The sequence below is a fragment of the Peromyscus eremicus genome, chromosome 9 (genome assembly GCF_949786415.1).
Source record: "Peromyscus eremicus chromosome 9, PerEre_H2_v1, whole genome shotgun sequence".
Taxonomy (NCBI): domain Eukaryota; kingdom Metazoa; phylum Chordata; class Mammalia; order Rodentia; family Cricetidae; genus Peromyscus; species Peromyscus eremicus.
This window is the reverse complement of record NC_081425.1, coordinates 57,496,889-57,520,854: the sequence shown is the minus strand read 5'-3', so window position 1 is coordinate 57,520,854 and position 23,966 is coordinate 57,496,889. Positions and strand designations below refer to the sequence as shown.

The 23,966-nt window shown below is 46.5% G+C and overlaps 1 protein-coding gene across 2 annotated transcripts in view; it reads right to left on the bottom strand.

The window, feature by feature from the left end:
- Window positions 1–23,966, bottom strand: part of Msra (methionine sulfoxide reductase A) — a 333,498-nt gene that overhangs the window by 263,263 nt on the left and 46,269 nt on the right. The gene's annotated exons all lie outside the window — the stretch shown is intronic.

Genomic DNA, 23,966 nt, shown 5'->3' with positions numbered 1-23,966 from the left:
TACAATACATGCACATCATGTTCCACTTTAGAACATCTTTATCACCCCCAGAGAAGCACCATCCTCTCAAGCAATGACTCCCCATTTCTCACAGGTCCCAGCCCCAGGCAGCCACTCATCTACTTTCTGTCTCAAAGGAGTTCCAGCTGGAGTCATTTAATTAACAGTTCTCCAGTGACTCAAAGGCATCACTGTGTTGAGCATCTCAGCACCTCCCTGCTCATGCTCCTAGGCTGTGCCAGGCCAGGGATGCCTTCCTTCTGCTCCTATATCTGACATCCTTCCCAAACTCTGAGGAGCACTCCCATCGTGCCCTCCTCCAGTTAACCCCAGACTAGTGCTCCACAACCTCAACATACCTCGCCCCCCAGTTTCTACACTGCTAAGGGCAAACACCCTGAGCAAAGAGTAGCCTGCTTCTCCACCTTCCCTGTCCTTCACTGTAGTCAGGTCATGCTGTCTCACACACTCAGACTGGTTCCATTTGAGTCCCTACCACATACTCCTTAACAGCAGGCACCGTTTTTTACCATGGCACAGCACTTGATGCATAGTAGGTGCTTAGCATACGTACTTCAAATACGCAATACCATAGTCTATGAATTTTCTCTTTTGAGATAAGCTGCCCCACGGAAGAACACCATTTTCTCTGTAGCTATTACAGATTAATTCTCCACTTTTCCTTTAAAGATAATGAAGCAATGCTATTTAATCTTTCAGGATATACCAAACACTACCAACACACACATGCACACACAGAGATGTGTGTACATTTGTGGGGGTGGTTGTTCTGTTTTGGAGGTGAGGTCTATTGCAGTCCAGGCAGTGAGTGCTTGAAGCCCCGATCCTCCTGCCTCTATCTCCAAGTGTTGGGATTACAGGTATGCAAGTCACATCTGCCTTTGAACTTCCACAATCGTGAGCAGAGACAGTTATAACACCACACACCATTATTAACCTACCATCCTATGAAACACCATTCCTTCAAACATTTCAGGAAGACCCCATGCAAGGAACTACTTGTTTTAATGAAAGACTTTGAAAGCAAACAGACCCCAGGGTTACATCTTCAGAACAGATAAAAAGCCATGTCGAAAATGTGTGTGCCCTGCCTTTGGTGTGGACACTGTAGGGAGTGGAGGAAGCCCTGAGTTAGTGAAGTCCTGAGTGAATGTGCATTGTTGACATGGTCATGGCCATGTCAAAGATCCCAGCTGCTGTTCCCCATATGGGCCAGGCTCAGAGGGATGGCAAAGCTTTCTTCGGGGGTCTGAGTTTGAGGGAGTGACTAGTGTGTACGAAAACTCGCAACTTCAGCTTCCTCCTCTGGACATTTACAGCCCGAGACTGTCAGCCTAGAGAGACCTCCCCTCCCTGTGCTGTGCATAATAAACACGGAGAGGGTTAAGGCTGCAATGGTAGGAGGTGTTACTCCATTGGAATGTGTACACCTCACTGGACCCCAGCTTTCCCGAGTCTGTGTGTCTGTCCTTTCCTCATGATATCACAGCTCCCGGTCAGGCTTCTGGGACAGGCAGAAGAGACGCATTTACAGGCAGCTCACACTTCAGTTCAGACACAGGCTTGTTTCACAATCCAAACACTGCCTCCGGATGGAAGAAAGCTCAAGAAAACCACACTCAGAGCCTCATCCAACCCGAACCCCTCATCCCACCCCTTATCACCGGATCTTCCCCAGCACGGAGACATTCTTCCTAATTATCTTCTTTCTATTGTTTGTTTTAAATACAGAAGTGCCAGTCTGGATACAGAACAGGTGCCCCTGCCTACGGGCCACTCTCTGCTCCCCCTGTCTGCCCTGCCACCGTCACTGGAGTTTGACTCGGCTCTGTCAGTGAAAAATTAGACTTCATTTCAGTATGCTAATAGCAATCTCTCCAAAACAATGTAATCAAGGCCTCATGTGCACCTATAATTTCATCCTTGACATAAGCCTGACAGCTATTTATTGTCTGAAAGGGAAAGAAGGGAGGAGGGGGAAGGAGGAGGGAGAGGAGACTCCAACATGTCCCCCCTCCCCCAAAACAAACCCAGCAGCTTTATATTTGAAGGCAGAGTCTTTGCAAAGTCCAAAAAAAAAAAAACCCAGGCAATAATCATGGGGTTTACATATGTCTTGTCTTAAGCAATCAAGACAGAGAGTTAACAGAGAAGCGCGTGTTCAGATGCGCCAATTCCCAAACTGCCCACCTCTGATGAGCCAGCTGTGAGCGGCAATTGTCACATTATAATTTAGGCAAAGGGGGGAAAAAAGGCATCAGAATACACACTGGATCAACATAATTATTCACAGCAGGATACTGCAGAATTAATTTAGCCAATCAGAATGATACTTGGGGGCTGGGCACACTGCGGAGATCCAGGAGAGAAGCCTGGGAGCAGAGAGGGGAGGGGGAAGGCAGGGCTGGTTTCTGAACCTCTCTCTGAATCCAGTCCTCTGATCTGGATGATTTTCAGTGCATGTACATGTGATGTTGTTTCTTGTTTCCTTTATTTATAAACACCTGCCTGTGCAACACTCACATACACAATGCCCGCTGCTAGGGAGGCACTTTAGAGACACCGGGCCCTAGTGGTAGGACTACCAGGACCCTGAGGTAGGAACTAGCATTACCCTCCTTGATCATGCTGAAGCTCGGAGAGGGTCCGACACTTGCCAAGGAAGCACGGAAGGAAAAGGGTAGAGCCAGACATGGAACCCGGGCAGGCTAGCTTCACAGGTGATGTGATTAACCACCAGCATGGTGAAAGGACCTGGTTGGTCCCTAACAAAGCAATGAGTGGCTTGGCATCATGGCTGGAGACATCACCTGTCACTCTGTGTAGCCACAACTTGGCCTTCTTACATTCTTCTAAGCTGCTTCTACCAAACACAGACGGCAAGGCTAGATGCAGTCACTGTATTGTATAGACACCAACTCCCCAGTCCTAGCACTTAGTCTAATGGGGGAAAAGCAGTAACCCTGGTGGGGGGCAGGGGTGCCTCACAGGGCCCATTGATGGGGCAGTCTCAGCACTGGGGTAGCTAGCACCTGACCTCCCTTCTCTAGGAAGACAGAAAAGCAGCAAACAGAAACCCAGGAAGGCTAATCAGAAAGGGGGAGGTAGGGTGCTCTGAGAGTCAGGGTTCGGACAAATGCCTGGCATTTCTATTTGTACCAAGGACCCAGAAAGAGATTCAAGGTCACCTGGAAACTTCCTCTCTCCTGGATTCACATTTGCAGAGTCGGATCGGCTCCATCAGGCACAAGGCCGTTTTAGACCACAGTGGTCCTCTTGCCAGCCTGCCAGATTCTGAGGGCCGCCATCAGAGGAGCCCTGCTTTCCTTGTCAAGTTGGGCTTCGACTTGTATTCACCCTGTCTGGTAACAGGAAATGACAGGGAGTGGACAGGATTTTATGTCTGGCCATAATGTTTGATCTATGCCACTGTCAATGAGAACTGTGATTTAATCCATAAGGCTATAGAGGTTTGGGATGAAAGGGGAATACGGACAAATCCTGATTAACAATCACTGTAGCACCAAAGCAGGTTACCATGGCAACGGGTCTGAAATTATACAACAAACTGGGATGGCATACCAGGCAGATTACTCCGGGAAGGGCCCTTCCCTGAAAATGTTTTGCTTTCTGCATGCTCTCAAAATTAAGATGCGAGTGTCGTGCTTTCGGCGAGCATCAGCTTTCCTCTCCTTTCCCTCAATGCTCCCTCTTCAGTGGGTCGCACATAAAATGAGGAGCAAACACACATGCTTAGCATTTACAGTGAGCAGCCAAGCTCATCTCGGCTTCCCCTCCCCTGAAAGGAGAAGACAAAACAAAATGATGGGAGGGAGCTTCCTTCCCCAGCATCCTGTCAGTAAAATGATGCTTAACTCCTTGGGTGCAGGAATTGGGAGAACCAAGGATGGTCCTGTGAGGCAGAGTTCCCAGGGAACAGAAGTAAAATAAGGCATGGGAAAGAGAATGGGAAGGTACCTTCTCTGTTTCCAGGGCTGTTAAAATTTTTATTGCAATTTTGTTGTCGTTGTTGTTGTTCTTTAAAAAGCATGCCTTTAATCCCAGCACATGAGAGGCAGAAGTAGGTGGATCTCTGAATTTAAGGCCAGCCTGGTCTACATAGCTAGTTCCAGGACAGCCAGGGATACACAGAGAAATCTTGTCCAAAAAAAATCATGATTTTAAAACAATGTTCTCTTTCCCCCAGAATTTGCTCAAAATAGCACCCAAAAGGATACAAAGAGGGAACTGCACACTGACAGAGAGCTTGCCTGGACTGTTAGGGCCAGCACCGTGACTGACTTCACAGATGACCCTTAGAAACAGGTCTCACCAAATAGCCTAGAAACTAAGAAATAAAACTCCACAGCGTTTAAGGCCCCTCCTTGACAGTCTGTATCAGTTGCTGAGGAATTGCACATGTTCACACTAGAAACAAATGAGGGACGGGGGCCAATCACTCTGTGGAGAAATTACCTGGTATCAGCCTGAGGACCTGAGTGCAAACCTCCAGCACCCACACAAAGAGCAAGCGCAGATGTGTGCAACTATATCCCAGTGTAGGAGGCAGAGGCAGAAGGATCCCTGAAACTCATTGACCAACTAATCTGATACAATTGGTGAGCTCCAGTTTCAGTGACAGACCCTACCTCAAAAAGTAAAGTGTATATTAGCTGGCGAAGACACTTGGCATTGACCTCTGACCCTAACACACAAAAGCACACAAACATTCAGGAACACATCCACAGCACACACACAAACACGCACACACATGTGCATGAACATATTCAACACACACACAAGCGTGCACAACACACACACAGAGAATGAGAGAGAGAGCATCCTGAAAAGCATTCTGTAAAAAGAATTAAAGATCTCAAAAAGGGCTTTCTGAAACTTTAGCACTACAGATACTGATATGCTTCTTCTAAGATGTAGAGTAAAAGGGCCAGCCAAAGAAACACACCCTGACCCTGAAATCAGAGCCAAAAGGTTAAAAAGGGTCAGTGAAAGAAACACACCATGTCCCTCACCAACTCAGCATGAAAACCAACCAATCCCTGAGCACGAAATCCAGCCAATCTCTGAGCTTGTCCAAGCTCAGGGATTGAAATCCAACCAATTCCCACCCTGAAAATTTTCATCCCGGAAAAATTCTACCCCTAAGAAGCCCTATATAAGCCTGTGCCTGTTCAGTTAGGAGCTGCTTTTTTCCACCCTGGCAGAGGCAGTCACTCTCCTGGATTTCTCCCTCCCAATAAATCTCTTGAATGAGGTTTGGGTGCCGACCTTCTCTCACCAAAGCGGAGCTGGGCAGAGAAGTAGCAACTTTCACCAGAGCAGAGCTGTAACATTTACAGGTATTTGCCTGGCTTCCAACAGGGATACCTTTCCCTCCAGAGCTGTAACACTTACATAGGACATGAAAGCAAAACCAGAGCTTTGGGTTTCTTCCGCCACGCTATATTCCTACAAACTCAATTGCTCATTTCCCTAAGAATTTGGCCGATTGCTGTCTGTCATGGAAGAGCAATTTGGCCCAGTAGTAAAGAACCAGTAGTAAAGAACTGCTTTGAGGCAGTAGTGCTTGGGGACTGGCTCAACTTTTAAAACCTCAATCAGGTCACAGATCCCTCTTAGGTCCCAGTTTCCCCATATGCTTGCTTAGAGAAGCTTCTAAGATCAGCCACATAACGCTGCATAATGAAAGCCATGATCACACTTACTGTCTGATCAGACACTCCAAGCTAGGCACAACCATAATAATACTGGGATGCTGTCTTTATCTGAAATATCCTCACTAGCAAATTTGCTTTGTCACTTTAACTTTATGTCAAAACAAACAGACAAAAAAAAATTAACTGTGGTGGTATTGTGTTCCCCAAAATATTGTACACCCTAATAAACTTATCTGGGGCCGGAGACACAACAACCACTAGATACAAAGGCTAGAAAATGGTGGCACTCACACCTTTAATCCTAGCATTCCAGAGGTAGAAATCCCTCTGGATCTCTGTGAGTTCAAGGCCACATTGGAAACAGCCAGGCATGGTGACACACGCTTTTAATCCCAGGGAGTGATGGCCAAAACAGAAAGATATATAAGGCGTGAAGACCGAAGACCAGAAACTAGAAGCATTTGGCTGGCTAAGCTTTCAGGCTTCTAGCAGCAGTTCAGCTGAGATTCATTCTGGATGAGGACTCAGAGGCATCCAGACTGAGGAAACAGGATCAGCTGAGGAACTGGCAAGGTGAGGTAGCTGTGGCTTGTTCTGTTTCTCTGATCTTCAAGCATTCACCCCAATAACTGGCTTCAGGTTTAATTTTATTGATAAGACCAGTTAAGACTGATGCTAGAGTTAACCTTTTAAAGCAAGCATTTGCCAAGGGTGGGTTTCTTCACTTTTGGCCCCATCTGTATGCCTTTGAGAGACACAAAGCAGTGCTGGGTACTCGGGAATCATGACACAAGTCACTGATGTGACAGGTCAGAAGGCTGGGCTGTCATTTCCTGGAGCCCAGCTCTGAGTGAGTCTTCTTTGTGTCTGCTCAGTGACCTCTCTCTGCCGTGTAGTGAGAGAAAGGATGTGGAAAGTGAGCTAGGGAGAGAACTGGGTCTCCTCAGTGACAGGGTGTGTCACTTCATCCTAGATTTGCTGTTTTGAGTACATACCCTTTGGGTTCAAATCTCAGCTCATCACTTATCAGGGTGTGATACAGTAGGAATGAGGGACCAACTTTGTGCCTCAGTTTCCTCCCAGGGCTATTGTGAGGACCATATCCCTAAGGGTATGGCACACAGAGTGAGGCCAGGCACACAGTGAGTGCTAACAAGTCTTGGATTTGGTTTCTATGGGTATTCAGAACCCAGGTGACCAGTGAGGACAGCAGTGTTTCTTTAGATTTCAGGGCAGTCCCTAGATTCTTCAATCACTCACTGACCCTTGCTGTCCATCATTACCTGCCGAACCCCAGAAAAGAGTTTGGCTTGTGAGCCCTGCTCATGAACCTGCATGTTCATTTCCACGAGTTCAGTTCTTGACATCTCTTTCTCTTACCCTGAACCTCTGAGGTCCCCTCTCTCCCTATTTTTATATTCATCCTTAATTATGCTTAATCCTTTCAAAACAAATTATTTTGATTTACTCTTTGACAATTTTACACATGTAGACAATGTATCTTAATCATCTTCACTCCCAGCTCCCTGCTCTCTACCCAGGCACCCCCAACACATCTCCCACTCCTTCGTGTCTGCTCATTTTCTGTTTTATTATTGTATTTTATATTTGTAACCACTGAGTGCTGCCTGTTGGAATGGTCCTTGATCTTGGTGGCTTGATCTTATGTGTGTCATGTGTGGGTTACCATAGCTGCAGGGAGTTCATGAGTGGGACCATCCTGTCATTTCCAGAAGCTAGCTCTAGACTTTATTGTTAGCATTCGATGGAACAGTTTTATATTCCTTTGGTTGTTTATTTGTTTGTTTGTGTGTTTGTTTTTTTAAATCTGAGATGTAGCACACATTTCCCTCTTAAAGAAATCAGCCTGTCTTGCTTTGGTCACCTGGCTTCATGGTTTCTATGTTCATGGCTTCTGGTGAGAAAGGTTCCACCCAGCCCTGCTGTAGGAAGAGCCTAGTCAGAAACAGAGAAACTGGGAGAATGGATAAGACAAGAGTTCCCCTGGGGCTTTAATGTGTTATTTTGCTTCGAGTATCAGGCCCTTCGCTGCTGTCTCAACAACCTCCTACAGACTCCGTGTGCACAGCTGGCGGAGGAAGGGGAATACAGCATCCGAGCGCTGAGAAAGTGAGTTAACAACAAACAGAAAATCTTCCAAGTTCCATGTAAATGATGGGGCTGGGGATACACTACTACAAACATGACCCCTTGTCATTAGAGAAACCAGAGGATCTCTCTCTCTCTCTCTCTCTCTCTCTCACACACACACACACACACACACACACACACACACAAAACTGGGGCAGATCCTTAGACAACTCCATTGAAGAGGCGGCCCCCCTGAACTCACTGCAGACAACTGGGCCAAGGAGAAGCTCCCTTGCCAAGTCCCCATGTGTTACTATCAGCTCACACCTCTTTGTCTGCAACTGTCCACTCTCTGTAAAACCTGAACACAAAGGCACATGGCCTTCCCTCTTCCTTTGGTCCCCATTGAAGAAGGCCTGAAATTTTCTAGGCAAGTCTGTGAGATTTTATCCTGGTTATATTTTTGTTTCAGGTGCTCCACTACAAGCTCAGCAATGGCAGCAGGAGGAATCCACCCTCCCCTACACACATCAAAGGAATTAACAGAGGCTCTGACGCACAACCTTCAGGGACACAACCACCTTGTATATTTTCACTCCAAGACACCCTGATCAACTCCTATGCTGTGCCAACACTAAAAAGTGCTAGTTGTTTTTTTTTTTTTAATTAAAAGTATGGAGAATATTGTTTTACCTTCCTATATCCAGAGAATTTCTTTCACTTACAAATTGTACATTCTTTTTTAAATTTTTATCATTTATGTGTATATGTCTCTGTATGTGTGTATGTACATGTGACTGCAGTGCTCACAGAGGCCAGAAGAGGACATCGGATCCCCTGCCGCTAGAGGCACAGAAAACAGCCTTCTATTTTGGTGCCGGGAACTGAATTACTGGTCTTCTAAAAAAGCAGCAAGTACTCTTAACCACTGAGCCATCCCTCCAACTCCATAATCATGTTTTCTTAAATATATAGACAAATCTGGTCCAAATGAAAGCATCATAGTATTCTCAGTGACAAGAGTGAAAAATTCATAAGCCACAAACTCAATCCTATGTACTATACTCAAATATAGAAAACTCAAATTATCCTTTCTACTGTGGTAGTAATGAAAATCTTTCAAATGATGGACTCTCGGGTCTCGAAAACACAGAGCAGGTGCAGATAGCTTTGTCAAGTAAAGCACTTTCCTCCCGAGAGTGGGGGACTGATCCCAATCCCCAGAACCCATGTAAAAAAAAGTCCAGGTATGTTGGGGCACACATTTGTAATCCCAATGCTAGGGAGTCAGAGGGGAGGACCCCTTTGGTTCTCTGGGTAACCAGTCTAGCCTAATTGGTAAGCTCTAGGTTAGGGAGAGATCCTGTCTCAAAAAAGCAAAGTAAAAGAGAAGTGAATAGAAATACTGATGAACAACATCCAAGGTTATCCTCTGACCTTGACCTCCACATGCACTCAAGCACAAGCACACACACACACACACACACACACACACACACACACACACACACACAAACACACATACACACATGCATGCATGTGAACAACAGAGAGGACCAATGGACCACCCACACTCAACTTATTCTTTGGACCCGGGACAGACATTGCTCTGTGTTTGCCTACACAATGATTCCACTTGGCCATGTCATCTCAGCTACTGGCCAGCTGCTCAGGACGTCACCACTATTTAAGTCACTCCAAATCTCTCCTCAAGCATCTTGCCCTTCGCGAGCAGATCTGAGGTAGCGTGGCTGTTCTGCCATGGTGGAATGCCACCTATTCCTCCTATGGATAGGTGCAGGGCTTTGTTTCGGTATTTTTGCAACTGGATTTATCTAGCTAGAATTGTGAAAGACAAAGCAAAACAAATGGTGAGCAAGCTCTCTTCCCAGGGATGATTCAGGAGGGGGGTGACAGTTTTTCAGAGCCTTTTATTGCCTTCGAAATGCAAATGCCATAATTTAGCCCCATGGGGAAACACACCATATTGTTATAATTCAGATTACCTACTATATTGAATCAAAGGATGTCACTAAAATGGTAACATATTTGAGAAGCAGTGACATGAAGACAGCCTTCTAATTTCTCATTCAGGAACAAGGACAATGGCTACACTGTGGGAGTCGGTGGTCCTACGTGTCTACCCTGTCTCTTTGCTAGGAAGTATATCCTATCACACTCTCTTCTGAACACACTCCGATTTCTCTTTCACCACTCAGCAAAGCATTCCAGAAATGCTGGACTAGTTCTGAGACACGGGGTTATGTCTAACCAGCTCTTACACCCCACAAATGAGAGCTGCATGGTAATCTCTGCCGCCTTCCACAGTACCCGTGTGGCCTTCACCACGTTCCTAGCCCCTTTGATATTGTTTCCTCTTATGAGAACTGGGGACAAAAGAGATAATGATGCCTTTGCTATTTCCATTTTCCCCTTGGGTTCAAATAAAACAATTAATAAATACATCCTTTGAAAGTTTTGATGTTAGGCTTATTTCTATTATCTTATATAGTGACTATATTCACATAACAGTTTTTAAACTTCCGTGCAGGAAGTTGCCTCAGGAAAGGATAGAGCAGAGTTGGCTGCACCACGCACTCTGGGCTCCTCACATCACCTCCACAAGCACACGGGGCTCCCATCTGCTTGATGCATAGTTTTGTTATGGCTTGGGTGCTGAATTTCCTGCAAAGGCCATGTGTTAAAGGCTTGGACCCCATGGCGGTGCTCTAGGGAGGTGGTGGCCTCTCAGGGAGAAGGCAGCTAGTGGGAGATCCTTTAGTCACCAGGGACTGTTGGAACCCAACCTCCTTCTCCTACTTTGCTACTTCCTGGCCATGAGAGCATCAGTCTGTTCTACCACATGCTCCCCAAGATCACCATCCATCCATATCCCCAAACAAAGGCCTAGAAGCAAGGAGTCTCCCTATCATAGGTCAGAAACCATGAATGGAAACAACTTTTCTCTCTGTACATGAATTGTCTTGAATATTTTGTTATAGTGACAGATGTCTAACACAGGTTCCCAAGAAGACTTCCATCGAGAAATAGTGTCCCACAGTAAATGAGGTTAGAAAACCACTATGAGCTGTTTAGACTTGAACATCATGGGACTGGTTTCAACTGAACTTAGGTCAACTCTTTTTAATGGGTCCATGCATGATACAAAATAATTTTTCCATATAACTATTCCTCAGTATATTGTAATCCCCTTAGAATGAAGTGTGTCCAGAATAACAGCAAATGTCTATTTCAGTGATCTAAATGGGGCAGCCCTTTCTGCTATAAAAGAAGCCAAGTAGCAACTTTTCGGCATCAAAAGGTCTTTCAGATGATGGTTGCCAACCATGGAGCACACCGTAAAGGCCTAAATTTAACAAGCCCATAAACAACGCCTTTCCACACACAAATACTAAGGCCAGTTTCCAAAACTGCACTGGGAACTTGAGTTGAGCAGGGGCATGGGGGAAAGGAAACTTAGAATGAGGTACAATGTCGTGTCTATTTGAAAATGTCACCAAGGAACCCATTGTGTTCTATGCTGACCTACAGGGAGTTAAGAGAAACGGTAATGAGATTGGGAAATAAAGGTGGAAAGGCTGTTTCTGAAAACCAGAGTCAGAAGGAGAAAAACAGCAAGAAGGATGAGGTGAACTACCCAGAATCCCAGTGATGACAAACATGGACAGCCTTCAGTGGAGAGCACGGATTTGAGACATATGAATTCCTGTCTCCGGCCAACACCAAGGTTACTGCAGAATTCCATAGGAAACTACAGCATGCAGCCGTATGATGAGGAACTGTCTTCCTGAGTGTGTGGAAATGATGAGCTGGGGTGCCTCAGGGGACAGCACCAGGAAGAAATGCAGTGGCTGGAGCGTACTTTCTAATCTTAATAAAGCCATTAGTGAAGGCCAGAAGTAAGGCCACAGATATAGGTGGACAGAGGTCCATTGTTAACCCTGGCCTGGGTGTGGCACCAGCCTCACCCCAGGATTAGCTAGAAGAGGCCACTGCATGCATTCCAAGAGGCACCACCTGGTCAGGTCCTTCGACTCCATCAGCCTGTTTCCACAATATACAAAGAATTAAACCTAAATAATAAGCAGTATAGACTTCCCTGATTTCCAGTCCTTTCAAACCACGATCCTATAGAGATGTCTGTGACCCATGGCTACACTGAATGCAAGCATCTTCACTCAGTGTCAAATAAGACAAAGCTTTAATCTTGTGCGAGCACATTCCTGTGTGAGACTGCAGGAGCACCTTGCCTTGCTCCTTGTTGGAAATGGAGTCTCCTGCTGTTTGCCCCAGCACAGAGCAGGCTAGCTTCCTGCAAGATTCTTGGAATTCCCCTGTCCCTGCCCTCAATCTCTGGGGTCACAGACAAGCGCTGCCACACCTGGCTCTACTGCATTCTGTGGATTTGAACTCAGGCCCTCACATTTGCATGGGAAGCTTTGCCCACTGAGCCTGATGGAACCTTATTCTTGTATGTGGAGATAAAGGGATGGGGAGGTGGCAGTTGAGCTCAGGGTCAGCAAGTCTGTACAGTACCAAAGCCCTTCTGGGAGTCAGGAGAGGAAAAAGGAAGACTTGAAACTGGAACCATTTCTCCCTGAGATTCAACTTCCTGCAGGCTGTTGAGATGGGTAAAGATTGTGTTGGGGCAGGGAAGGAAACAAGACCCTTTGGGGGAAGGTCTGGAAGCAAGGAGCAGCCTGCTCCTGAGCCAAGTTGTTATATGCAGACCTGCAGGCCTTTCTGACAGACAGAGAGAAAGAAAGATACCCCCAGTTGGCCCAAGATGGCAGCCAGGCCTACTCTTCACTCAGCTTCTCCTGGCAGTATGTGAGCGGAAAGCTCTGAGCTGTACACAGCCCACCCTCTCTCATTATCCTCCACACAGCAGATCCCTACTGCCTGGAACCCATGTGTTGTCTTCTTCTTCTCAGTCAGATATGTCACATGCCATGTTTGCTTTGATGGTCTAAAATCCAAGACCAACAGGGGAATGTGAACCATGGTGTTCTGGAAGTTGCTGTGCAGTGGTGGTCCCAGCCTCCCGCAACCAGAGCCTACTTCTATGAAGCCCTGGCGTGACACCACACCTTCTGAGCATCCACAGGCTTTTCACTTGGTGATGATCAGATGAAACATTTGAAGATTTTTCTTTCTGCATGGTTGGTGATGCCTTTCTGGAAAAATTCCACATATTTTTAAGGCCTCTGAAATGTGCAGGAGTGAACTTCCAGAACAGTATTTGCCAGTGTGGATATAAGCAAATGTAGGCTGGACTGAACCATCTGAAACTATTGATATCCAGCTTCCTTGGCTCACAAAAATGACAATTCATACCATTCAGCCTGAGTTTACTCAGCACAGAGGCCAACAAAATTCAGAGGATGTGGCCACCAACATAAATTCAGCCGCTGTATGTGGTGCATTCTGGGGACTGAGAGCCACACTCATGTTTTACTGTGGTACAAACTTAAGTGTGGTAATGTACATCAAACACTTAATAGACTACCTGGAACATGCACCACATCCCTACACAACTGAGATCACCAATATTCCCTGTGGCAATATGACTTCCACTGGTTCTCAACACTGTGGGATAAAAGAAAAAGCCCCTGAGGTGGAACAGCCCTGACGGGACTGTTACACCAAGTGCGCTGGAATTTATCCTGTCATCTTAGCGTAGGAGTGTCGAGACATAAAATACATCTCCTTTCCTTTCATCACATGGCCTTTCTCTGAAGTCAGCACCCCTGTCCCCTGCAAGAGACGGCAGCTTCCCCCATCACGGCTTGAGAGGCTCTTCACACTATGGAAGAGCTTCTCTAAGGTTCTTACAAAGGAAAGGAGAGGGACTGAAGACATAACTCAGTGGATATAGTGCCTGCTACCCAAGTGCAGGTATGATCCCCAGCACCCACACAACAGCTGGGGGCACCTGTAATCTTAGCACTGGGAGGAGGAGATGGGAGGATCTCTAGGGCTTGTTGGCCCTGCTAGCTGAGTCAATGAGCTCCAGGTTAGTGAGAGACCCTGTCTCAAAAATAAGATAGAGCGCAACTAAGGAAGACATTCAGTGTCAACCACCAGCTTCCACATGCATGTACACACACGTGCATACACACATGTATACATACATATATACATAACAGACACACAGAGAGAGAAAGAGAGAGAGAGGGAGAGAGAGAGAGAGAGAGAGAGAGAGAGAGAGAGAGAGAGAGAGAGAGAGAGAGAGAGAGAGAATATAAATACACTGTGTATTTAAGAGTGAAACACCACCAAAGATTAAGTATCTGGTCCAAAAACAAGGGTGCTCATCTCATTCATCTTTGACTACTGTGATTTCTTCTCTATTTTTCTCCCTACCTTCAATCAAAGCTGAGGTCAAATGTCATACAAAATTTAAATGCAACTGCAAGATTTGTTCGTTTAAGTTCCTCTGTTGGTTCCCTTGGCAACAGCTCCAACTCTCATAGCCTACCTCAGCTACAGAACACTCCAGCAAGAGTTCTCTGGAGTTGATGTCTTAGAAAGCCCACAGTTGGAGCGCTGTTTGTAAAACAGCATTTGAACAGAACATGTAATGACATTGACATTGTTAAACAAAGAATTCAAGTGGGCTCTTTGCAGACATATTTCAACTAGACATTTGCTTTAGCTGCCATGTTCTGTCAAAGGAAGCTTTGTCCTCCTGAATACCCCACTCCTGTCTCTCTAAAACACTCAGGGCTTTTCTTGGGTCACTGTGAGGCTGAAGAGCTCAAATGCAAAGCATACAGTCACAACGGTCCACTGACTGTACAGTAGCCATGTGCCACAAGGACAGTTACTCTAGAGCCCATGCAAGACAATGAACTCCATAGCCCAAGGGCTCTTGTCCCCTGACTTTCCTAGGGAGATTAAAAGACAGGGATTCACCCCAAATAGAGAGGTGACAGACCAAAGCTGTCTGATCTAGGCTGGTGGAGTCTTTCAGGGTTCCTTACAGAGCATGGGTGACTTAAGGGCAGGTGCGCCGTGGAAAAGCTCCACCACCTCCAGTCAACCTTTGATCTCCTTTTTGTGTATGTGTGTGCAGGCTCCTGTATGGGTGGATACACGTATGGGCACAAGTGTGTATGTACATATGTGTTTGTACCTGCAGAATCCAGAAGAGAACTTAAGATGCCATTCCGTAAGTGTCATGCTGTTTTTCTTGTTTGAAACAGGGTTTCTTACTGACCTGGAATGTGCCAATGAGGCTGGGCTGGCTGGCCAGAGAGGCCTCCAGGAATGTGCTTGTCTCTGCCTCCCCAGCAGTGGGGTAACAACCATGGGCCACTAGAGCGAGCTTTTAAAATGGGGGTTCTAAGGACTGAATTCAGGTTGCTTGCAAGGCAAACCCTTCACTAACACTCTAGCCCTTTACCTCACGTATATTTTAACATTTTTAAAACCCATGTGTAGCTGGGGCCGGAGAGGCTACAGGTCAGAACCTCAGGGGACGGTCAGAAGACTGTATGGAAGCCTTAGGATCCTTCCTCTTCCCTCCAAGAGGTATTGTTAACTGCCCCATTGCCACAGGCCTATCTGCTATGTGGTTCTATTTATCTCACTGCTGTGACTATGGGCCAAGGTGTCTTGTAAGTCATCAGAGCCACTCTGCCCCGTAGTGAAGGACGGCATGTCAAGCCGGGAGGACACACTGAAATGCTCAAGTAGAAGGTGAAAACTGACAGTGTTGGGGTGTGTGTGTCACACAGACAGCAACAGGGACGCAGACATGAATTCAAATCCCCACTTTGTATCAACCAGTTGGCCCGAGAAGCTCTACATGCAATCTGTCTGATGACTCCAGCAAGAGCCACACTGGTGACGTCGAGTGCGGCTTGTCCCAGCTGGTGGGCCCCAGGTCCAGGTCCAGGCTGTGGGGAGCTAAATCTTTTCTTGTTTCCTTGACAAGAGCAACCAATTTGTGCCTGGAATTCCACGACACTCACTCCCAACAGCAGAGCAGAGTGATCTAGACAGGGAAGTGTGACTACAGGCGTGAGGCAGCTCAGACACTGGTTATTCCAGGACAGAATCTGAAGAGGCGGGTGAATGAGTAAGAATGTGCATCCATGTGAGAGTCCACCTCAGAGGATCACCTCTATGACAGCTGCTGTGCCTCATGCTCTCCAGCATAACCCTTCACAAAGCCACTGAGCTTTGAGCTGTGCACCAGCACTAGTCAGTGACTTTTCCATCTTGGGACTGCCGAGGCTCAGGTGTGGCCAGGCTCAGAGGTGATGGGATGAGCTCCACAGATGGTGAACGGCAGAGCCAGAATTTGAATCCAGGCTAGCAGATCTTACATGTGTCAGAGGGAGATGTCTGAAATTCAGTTGGGATGTCACCACGGCCCTGCTTTCACAACATGCAGGCAAAATCACGACCAAGATTATCTTATCTGAATGCCTTCTTGGTAGAGGACCTGGGAGCCAGGGCACCCCCGAGGGACCTCCTCTTTCTAACATGTGTCAATAATTATGACTACTAGAGGGTAGTCATGAGGATACAAGGCACTGCAATGCACAGTGGCTGATGCTCCATCAACAATGACCCCCAGCCTCCAACCACCCTTACTAATGGTCCTTAAAAAAACATGGTTCCAAAGGTTCCCCTCAGGCAGGTGAGATGGTGCACACCTGTAAGCCCAGCACAGGAAGATCAAGAGTTCAAAACAATGGGGGGGAGTACCTTAATAGCACAGGTTGGAGAACCACAAACATCTTTCCAAACTATCTGCACCCAATGACTTTCCAACCCTGAATGTTGAGCAGTGCTAGGCCTTTTAAAGGCACTCTTATAGAACTCAGCTAAAGCTGAGTCCCTATTAAAAGAGGACAATTTCTACAAGACCAGGCCTGCTGTAGAAACTCCCAGCCTTCCAACCCAAGTGTCTGTATATAATTGGCCCTAAGGCAGTTCTCCTAAGTGTGGAGTCAAGCAAGACTCAAAGTCCAAACGCTATTGATGAGTACTCACTCTATGACCTGTCTGCCCTGTGACTGTGATGCTGAGTGAGCCATAGACTTTGTGAGTCTGGCACTTGGCAGCATACTCGTTAACTATTGTGCAGGGTTGGTGTTGGGCTTTTACATGTCCTGGGAGTTCATTTATGTTACAAAGCCAGGCTACTGGAACAGTAGCCTTGCATGTCTCAGACATGGCTGGGAAACTGGGAAAGACCGCTCTTTGTTCTTGGGTGGGTCACAGAATACTCTCCTTTCTGAATGTTTGTCTGTCCTAAGAGCTCAATGTGGTAATATTATTAAGAGGCACATTTCTTGAAGATAATGTGGCCCCAAGGGTGGAGACCTCATGATAGGATCCATGCCTTTCTGAGAGCTTCCTCAGCTCAGCAACAAGGTGGTCATCTACAACTCAGGAACAGTTCTCACCAGAAGCCACAGGTCTTTGGACCATGGATGCCACAGCTCTGTAACTGCAGGGAATGAACACCTGCTGCTTGAGCCTCCAGAGCTACAGGGCTCTGCTGTAGCAGCCCACTCTACCATGCTACCAAGAGCCATGCCACAAACACATCTGAGCAGGGTCTGCCAGGGCTACAGTTACACAGGGATCTGACACCAGTGATGGCAGAGAAGCCATCAGAGAGTCCACATTTGGGATGGGTGACCTTGTCAACTTGATGAGATTGATACCCATTTATCTTCCGTCTCGAGATTACAAATCATTATGGAAACAAACCTCTGAGCGTATCTGCGAGGAAGAGTCTCTATTGGGTTAACTGAGGCGAAAAGACCCACCTTGAATACGGGAGACACCATTCCACAGCTGGGGTACCGGATTGAGTAGAAAGGAGACAGTGAGCTGAGCACCAGCATTCACTACTCTCTGTTTCCTGACTATTGATGCCACGGGACCAGCTGCTTCATGCTCCTGCTGCTGTGACTTTCCCTCCATGATGGGCGGTACCCTCAAACTGTGAGCCTAAATAAACCCTTTCTTCCTTCCTTCCTTCCTTCCTTCCTTCCTTCCTTCCTTCCTTCCTTCCTTGCTTAAGGTGTTTCCTATGAGAAAGGTAACCGACACAAAGTTGTTTTGTGAATGGAGACTTCACTTCCTCTGGCCCAACTCCCTATTCACAGAATGATCAGGACCTATGTCACATCAATGAACAGCACACTCAGATGAATGGAAAATGGCAATCAATCTTGAGCATTTGATTGACAAATTGGGCAGTTCCACTCTGCAAAACCTTGAGAAGAAACAATGCATATCAATCTTCCCTGGTTTCCCCTTTTTAATCAGTTGAGAAACCAAAACCCTCAATCACATAGAAGGCTTATCAACGTTGTTCATGTCTTCCCCATAAAGCCATTGCTTCCAATTAGAATAACTGCTTTTTTCCATTGAAGGAAATGGCACGCAATAGGAGCTGTTGCTAGCTGCATAAGAGAGAAAGCAGAGTTTCTGCTTCTTGGAAAAGGCATCGCCAAGTTCCTTCTGTTCAGGTCAGCCTAATGTTTTGCCCCCAGGTCAGAACACATGCAGCAATGGAGTCTCTAGGCTGGCTGCCAGGTGACACTTGTCACAGGCAGTGGGGGACATCTTCTGAGCCAGTGATTATAAGCATGTAAACTAGAATCTCTGTGTGGGGCCTGGAGTTCCAGACCACTAATCAATAGCCAATAATTCCTTCTCTGAGAGGTCAGAATTACACGTCAAGAAACTCAGCAGCCCCTACTTCACATCACTGCTGCTCAGATACTTGCAAACACCATCTTACCAGGACAGAGTGCCTGCCCTGTGGTCATTACCTTTCTCTTTGCAAGCTAATTGCTACCTGCCCAAATCCTGCCTAAGTGAAAACAATTAAATGCTACTTCATCTCTCTCCTCTGCTCAGCCTGCTTAGACCCCATCAACTGGAGGTCATTTCTGCCCTGCTTAAATTTCCACTGACTTTGTGCTGTGTGTAAAACATCTGGCCTCCCATGCTGCACCATGGGTGTGAGTGCACATACGCCCCCTTTTCTGCAGGAGAGAAGAGTCCATATCAAATTCACCTCTGTATCCAGGGTGTGTGAGAGATAGTCCATCGGGAAGGAAATAAACAGGAAACAAAGGGACCAAGGAAGGAGCTGAAGCCTGTGTCCTTTCCAATAACTTTTATGGTTGTGGAATTGGCGAAAACAAGCTGAGCTTGCTCCACAGACCATTAACATTTCCATATCCATGCTCAGCCTGCTAATAAAAGCATGCACAGGATTCTGAAAGGCCCTATAAGAAAGATTTTATATCCTGGTTTTAGCATCTCTGGCATCTGTGGTATCTAAAACCCAAAAAGGCGATTCCTCTGAGGTGTTGTTAGCTTTCTATATGCGTTCAAAGCCACAGGGACAATGTGCTGGACTCTGCTTAGAATGCTAGTTTCCAGCCACTGCAACACACACACACACACACACACACACACACACACACACACACACACACCTTAGCTACCACTGGAATTGTCATTTGCTTTGTATGCTTTCAAAGGCACCGTGAGAGCCATAGCCCTATGCTATTATTGGCGCTGCCCACTTCCCTGTGTGATATCAAAAGAGCCCTCCAAAGTTTCTTTGTATGTGCAGTTCCATGTGAGCATGGAGTGACATGAACATTCTTTTTCTGGTGAAATGCCTCGTCCACAAAGCCAACCCAATTTTTATCTAATAGTTTCCCAGTGAAGAAAGGTCTAGGGGGCAATAATCCAAATAGTAACAGCCCTTATTTTACCCATGCTGACAGAAAGAGAATGGTGTCTGTAGTACCCTCAAATCTGAAATAATATTCACATATATGGAGGAATTTAACATATCAAGACTCTCATGGTAGGGATTAAGATTCCGGTCGATATTTCCATTGAGTCATACATCAGCCAAAGTTCAAGCTCTCAACTTCCCCTGAACTGTAGTTACCTATTATGGTGGAATTCAGGCAGTCTCTAAGCATTCAAAGCATTCCCCTGCACCACGAACAGTCAGCATTTCTTACCTGAGCCTTCACCAGGACAATGATCTGATGGGTACTGGGGGTGGGTGTGTGTGTGTGTGTGTGTCCTATGCTGTACTAAACATTTACCATCCATGATAATGCCAGTAATTCAGCTCAGTCATTGTTATCACCTGAAGTACATCTCATGTGCCCTGCCCCCCCCCATCCATATTCCCTGTCATTCCTAAGGGCTGTCAATACTGCCAGCATATGGATGGGTAGGGGCATATGGGGCACACAGTCTAAGATTCATATTACTACTACATATTACATGGCATGCACTCTAGATATGCATGTGTGTATCTCTAGAGGGAGAAAAGGAAAATGCAGGACATGGAGCTAGTGTTGGCTGAATATTGACTCTATGCGAGCCAGACACAGAGCTTCACCAGGTAAGGAGGATGCAGACTCAATTCAATTACAGACATAGAATGCCTGGTCCCCAGTTCTTTGCTTTTTGGGCCTCCTGTGGCTAGGATGGAGGACTGAAAGGGGGATTCATGCTGCCATTAGCAGCTCCTCCGCCTTTCTGATGTGCACCATCCAAGCCAATGGAACCTGAGGTTTGGCTCTGTGTCCATCTCAGGCTTCCTTCCTGCTGCTGTCACTTTCCTGTCCTCTCCAGGATCCTCCATCTTTTGTCTTTTCTGATTTTTAAATTTGTTTTCTCACTTTCAACTCTTGGAGATCACACAATAGATTTTGATCATATTTACCTTCCTTCCACCAACTTCCCCCAGATTCATTCCCAGTCTATACACACCCAACACTGTGTCTTTTTTTTAATGACCCACCTAGTCCAGCTTGTGCAGACTGTATTCTCTTGGCCATGGGGCCTTTCACTAGAGTATGGTCAGCATACCAGGGGCCACATCCTTAAAGAAAACGAAGTCTTCCTTTCCCAGCAGCTATCAACTGCCAATAGCTCCTCAGCTAAGGCTGAGACTTCGTGCCCACCTCCCTCCTCCATGCTGCATCTTCACACTCGTGGACTGCCTGACCATAGGCCACAGGACAAGGGTGGGAGACGGGCACTGGCTCAATGATAAACCACGGAAACATTGTTTCAGGTCCTTTCTTCCCCTCATTATTTTATACATGCTTCACTTCATTCAACGCTCTCACAACCCTGAGAGATGTATGTGTATTTAATTCTCATTTTTAAAGTCAAGTACATTTTCCAAATGTCTTAGCTCCAGCGGTCAACTTGACACAACCCAGACTCCCTGGGAGAAGGAAACCTCAGAGGAGGAACCGCCTCCACCAACTGGCCTGTGGTCATGTCTGTGTCTGTGAGCCATTGTCTTTATTGCTAATTCATGCATGATGGCCAAGACCACTGTGGGTGGTGCCAACTGTAGGCATGTGAGCCTAGGTTATGTAAGAAAGTAGACTGAAAAAGCCACGGAAGCCAAGCCAGTACGCGGCACTCCTCCACTGACTCTGCTTGAGTTCCTGCCCTGACTTCCCTCGGTGATGATGGGCTATGACAGGGCCGTGTAAGCCAGATGAACCCTTTCCTCCACCAAGCTGCTTTTGGTCATGGTGTTTATTACAGCAACAGAAACCAAACCAGAAGAGGGTAATCCCAGCACTCCTAAAGCAATATAGGAATCAGGTGCAGTACTGTGCATCTATAATCCCAGCACTCCTAAAGCAAAATGGGAATCAGGTGCAGTACTGTGCATCTATAATCCCAGCACTCCTAAAGCAATATGGGAATCGGATGCAGTACTGTGCATCTATAATCCCAGCACTCCTAAAGCAAAATGGGAATCAGGTGCAATACTGTGCATCTATAATCCCAGCACTCCTAAAGCAATATGGGAATCGGATGCAGTACTGTGCATCTATAATCCCAGCACTCCTAAAGCAAAATGGGAGCCAGAGACAAGGTAACTCCCAGAAGCTTGAGAGCCAGCTAGCCTAGTATCCACAGCAGTAAACAACAAAAGACCTTGTCTCAAATGAGGTAGTAGGTGAGGACCAACACATGAGATTGTCCTCTGACCTTCACACACATAGTGCCATGGCACACATGTGCATACACACACACACACACACACACACACACACACACACGGTTATACACTAGTAGAAAAATGAACACGAGGAGACAGCACATTGCCCAGTCTAAAGGTCCAAGAAACACTCACAGTCAAGATACTTGGAAGTTACCCAAAGAGACAGACTGTCTTCCTGAGCACCTGTCCTGCAAAAGGTCAATGTAAAATACAATGAACAGAACAGGCTTTGGACGCCACTCACTCTTGCAAGCCCACTACATAACAAGCACGTACAAGCTTTTATTGGATGACTGGCATGAGAAGGAAGAGCCAAGCGACAAAGACCTTTACTGCAGGTGGAGAGGAACCAGGTGCAATATGGCAGCCCTTTCCCTTCAGGGAGACCTGCTGAACAGTACCTCAAAGGTTCCACCTCAGGAGAACAGGCTAATGTGAGTGGTTCAGAGTCTAGCAGTCAAACTACGGGAATTCCAGTGGTGTCATCGGACCTCCAATCTACATACGTTAATGTTTTGTCCTGTTGGAATTTTAAGGAGAAACTTTAAAAGTCTCTGAGAACCATCTGGCAACAGTGAGCACCAATCTTCTGTCCTCCTCTCCCCAAATAAACCACGGTCCACAGGCAGGCCCCTGGCATGCTGTGGCTTAGGAACAAATCCCCTTGAAACCCCTGGGCAGGTGGCACATAATCCCATCCAAAGAAATCATCCCACATGTGTGCAATACAAAAGCCAACCTTCTAGAATCTCTGGAGGAAAAAGTACCCCAAATCCAGTAGGACTTAAATATCCATATACCATAAAGATTAAAAAAAATAGCTGTTCATATGTGCACTGCTTTATCTGTATTTATTCAAACTCTGGTATTTTTAAATTACTGATCCCTCCTATTTGACTACAGACTTTTGACTTTTAATCAAGCTAGCTATGGCAACCCAATTCTTCTTTATCGATTAAAAAAAAGTGCCTGAATCCCAGTATCAAAAATTCATTGATTGTTTTGATGTTAAAAAGAAGGCTTCAGGAAGTGTGACTGCATTTTGGGGTCCCTCTATGGTTACCAGATGATACAGGGGATTTGGGTTCTTAGTCTCATTAGTAAAAGAATTTGAGAATAGACTCCAGTGAGAGCCCAGGACAACTTCATTAGGGTTTAAAAGAGGAAAAACTTCAAGACAGGCAAGCTATAAACCTCCTGCCCAAAGAGAAGCATGGAGGAGAGAAGGGAAAACGTCATGCTATTTAAGCTGGCATAGGGGTCAGACACATGGTGGACAGGCAGACACATAGTGGACAGGTAGACACATGGTGGACAGGCAGACACATGATGGACAGGCAGACACATGGTAGACAGGCAGACACATGATGGACAGGCAGACACATAGTGGACAGTCAGACACATGGTGGACAGGCAGACACACACATGGTGGACAGGAAGACACATGGTGGACAGGCAGACACATGATGGACAGGCAGACACATGATGGACAGGCAGACACATGGTGGACAGGCAGACACATGGTGGACAGGCAGACACATGATGGACAGGCAGACACATGGTGGACAGGCAGACACATGATGGACAGGCAGACACATGGTAGACAGGCAGATACATGGTGGACAGGCAGACACATGGTGGACAGGCAGACACATGGTGGACAGGCAGACACACACATGGTGGACAGGCAGACACATGGTGGACAGGGAGACACATGGTGGACAGGCAGACAGATGGTGGACAGGCAGACAGATGGTGGAGAGAAGGCTCTAGAAAAAGAATAAGAAAGTCCAAAATGTCAGCAAAGCCCGAAGTGTTAGGGAAAGCATGCTTAGAACACATACAGGAAGAAGAAAAGGGGAAATCGCGCTCTTCTGAATACTCCAGAAAGTCAGGCAGACTTAGGAAGCAGATTACCTGCAGCCCCATAAGCTACTGCACTTAGGATGGGAATCTGAGGAAGGAAAGGCACACTGTCTCATTGAAGGACTAATTATTACACCCATCTCTTCAGCATGGCTTAAGCATGAACCTGCCTTCCTAGAGGTGGTCCCTAGCTAAGTGATTGACCACAGGGTCATCTGTAATGTTAGGTCTCCAGCCAG